This window comes from Acyrthosiphon pisum, unplaced genomic scaffold, assembly GCF_005508785.2.
Source record: "Acyrthosiphon pisum isolate AL4f unplaced genomic scaffold, pea_aphid_22Mar2018_4r6ur Scaffold_12;HRSCAF=46, whole genome shotgun sequence".
NCBI lineage: Eukaryota > Metazoa > Arthropoda > Insecta > Hemiptera > Aphididae > Acyrthosiphon > Acyrthosiphon pisum.
In genome coordinates, this window is record NW_021761552.1 from 18,375 (window position 1) to 21,888 (window position 3,514).

Sequence of the window (3,514 nt, forward strand, 5' to 3'; positions counted from 1 at the left end):
TTCTTTTTACAAATAATAAGAAAAATATATACATATTATGAAAAACATAATTATAGTTATCATCTATTAAATTAATAGAATAAAAATTAAATGTGATAATTTTTAATACCGGCTTATAGATTATTACTTATTAGGTACTAATAAAGAAAAACACTGTTTTGGAATAAGTAGGTAGATATTTATAAGTTTATGAGAGATTTGCTAATAACTAATAAACTTATTAGTTATTAGCAAATCTCTTATACTTCTTATTCCAAAACATTGTTTTTCTAAAAGTATTATATTCCGTTAGACAAAAAAAAATTTTAATAAAAGTTTCATAATATTCTAAAATATAGGTTTTCTAAAACTTGCAAATCTAAGACATGCACCCAAATTAACTAATTATATTTTTATAATATTAGATTGTCATCCGTTTGAATTCCATTATTCATTAATCATTATATATTATTATAAAAATATAAATTATATTATATTATACTGGAACGGGAAGCACACGCTTTAAGTTTATCGTTCTTGAATGTTGAGATACCACAATATAAATAATATAAAATATTATATATTCTATATAAATATACTATAGTATAGTACAGAAATAATAAAAATGCAAAATAATAATTATTCATTCTACGAACATTATAATATACATCCCACGTAATATAAATTATGGATAAAAGTTTCTAACCACTTTATTCGTTATATTATAATAGTTGTATTATTATAGTTGCGATACATTATTATTTGTTCACCTAATAATATATTATTTTATAGTAGGTACATGTGTAATTCATATCATACAATAATATCATTACCTATGTTTAGCGAGGTAGTAGGTCGCTGAACAATTTTTTATTTTTATTAATTGTTATGGTGTATACTGTATATTAATGTAGTATTACGCTAGTTCAATACATTATTTTATTTTATATTGAGACTTATGTTTAAAAATGTGGTGATATTGTCACAGCAATTTTTTGCCATAGGTATTTTCATTACTAAAATCCACATACCACTTTACCAGGTACCGCTATGACCTAAATATACTATTTGTATAAATTAAAAAAAAATAATACGAGCTTATGTGGTAAGTATATCGGTACCAACGCGTATGTTTATACGCTACAGTGCACAGTATAGATAACATACTGTTAATGTTAACTGTTGTGTATGTAATTTTAAACATGCGACGTAATTTACCAAAGGTGGGAAAGTGGGTTTTAATCTGTTGTACATTAGGGTAAAAGCGGGTCACTGTAATGGATGGTGTTAAATTTGAATTCAATGATATAATAGGTATCATTGTATACGAAAAATGATTCTGAGCGAAGACGGTCAGTCAGCCTATGCTATTTTACTAAGTATATTTGATGATATTATTTTGAATAAAGTACCTAATTTTTTAATCTATTTACGTGGAACCTTGTTTAAAATTGTATATTTTATAAGTTTTTAACTATAAAATCATTTTTTAATTTTAAAGTTGATACATTTTGTCGGCGATCACTAGGTAGTAGTACAATGTATATTATTTGTTTATGACAAATCCGTCTCCGTCGTAACTCATATAATAGGTACATAATATTACAATATTATTATGTAGGTACCTTTTATTATTGTTTATGTGACGTCAACTGTTTGTTTCTCTCACACAAATGTTTCATAATAATATCAGCAGTGGGTTTTCTTCCGAGATTATAATATTATAATATCGTAGTATCGTGGTAAACTCGTCGCATATTTATGTAATGAGTATACTCGTCTATGCGCGGATTTCGTATCTCAACCAGCAACTCGTCGCTAATATGTTCCTAAAAATGTTTATATGGCCGATATAGGGCTATAGTTCTATCCATAGTATTAATGTATAATACTACGGTTTTCTTAAACTCGGCCTTTACCATCAGTCGTCCATCGGCAGGTGTTAATTTTTTCAGTTTCTTTGTCGTACTTTTTTTTTTTGTTGCCGTCGACCGCCACCAAAACATCTGCCGGGCGCGGACCATACCATAGAGACATCGCAGTGTCGCACGATTGCACGAATAATATAAATGTCGTACTTTGCCAGCCGAGCTGTGAATCGATATGAATATTAAATGATAATGTTTCAGTGAACCCAAGCCCCAAGGCGAATAATTTATTTAACTAACTTGCGTACTTACGTCTTACCTCTCTTATTAAATTATTATTATTATTATTATAATGACGCGGGGGGCCTTCATTTCTCCACGTAGTCGACAAGTAGTGTAAGGACAGTTGGTCACACTGGTTTGATGACGCCGGTCGGGCGTCGCATCTCGGCGGCGGCAACCTCGGGCCGGCCTGCCGCAGCGGGCGCAGCTCGCCGTTCTTCAGTCTTTCGCTGTGGCCTAAACGTGATCCACGTCGGTTAATTTCACAGTATTTTTCAACTGGCCGTTTCTCATTTTTGTCGTCTACGGCATCGCACATAATCACGTCGCTAATCGTCCATCGACTATATCACCTCTCTCTGCGAAATCAGCCGTGTTGTAAGTATTAACTATATTTGCAATAACCGTAATAAACGATATTGTTCCTCGTAGCTCGTACATTACAAAATCGAGTCATAAGTATTTTTTTTTATAGGTACCTAACTCAAAACACGTCGGTCGAGTCGTCGTCACGACGACCGCCGCTCCTCCACAATCATCTCAATACGAATGCTTATTGTTATTATTTTTTTTTATAGTGTTTAGTGTTGACGTGTCGCACGGTTTGTCCGTCGGCAGAATGGGAACCACTTGAAATTGGACCTTGTGAACGTTCAGGTGTAACAACGTTCCCTTTCACCGCCGGCTCGACGACACGTAGACAACAACAACTGTCGCCGCTGCCGTCTACCCTCCGCGCAACGATGACTCGGAATGCCGACTGACGACGTACAATAATTGAACGTGTACTGCGTAGCAGCATCGTATGGCGTCGGTGCACTGCGGACCGGTCGGCCATTTATCTCGAAACTTCACTTCTTCCTCGTCGGTACCTGCTGCTCTGCTGTGTGCGCACTGTGTTCGTCTCGTCGCCTCCAAAAGCCGACGGTGATAGTTTTCCGTTCTGTACGCCATCGGCCGTCATTAGATGGACAGGTAATAATATTACGATTAATACAACGCGTTATAATATAATATTATTATTATTAATATTATTATTCTACCGTTCTCATTTTCCGTTGACGCCTGGGTAGTGGTTATGTCGATTTCGAGTATCGGGAAAACACTTGTTTGCGTGCCTTTTGTTTATTTTAACCTTTGTTTATGCTTGGTTAGGTATCATTCCGACAGCGAGAACTTGTGTATACGGTACCGGTAATTGCAGAATTTCAGTCTTGCCATGAAAGCCTGACCTACGAACACTGACCACATCCAGATCAACGTCAATTGTTGTTCGTCGTGCAGAGTATCCGGAACTGTTACATTGTTACTGGTTTGCATGTTACTGTTAAAAATAGTTTTATCGTTTTTCATCATATTTGACATGAGCTGATTATTTCTCATGT

At 34.5% G+C, this 3,514-nt stretch overlaps 1 long non-coding RNA gene across 1 annotated transcript; it reads left to right on the top strand.

The window, feature by feature from the left end:
• Positions 1-2,249: 2,249 nt before the first annotated feature.
• LOC115034573 lies at positions 2,250-3,473 on the top strand. The gene is made up of 3 exons (XR_003839919.1): positions 2,250-2,507; positions 2,708-3,104; positions 3,285-3,473. It is a non-coding gene; the product is annotated as an uncharacterized LOC115034573 (long non-coding RNA).
• The last annotated feature ends 41 nt before the right edge of the window (positions 3,474-3,514 follow it).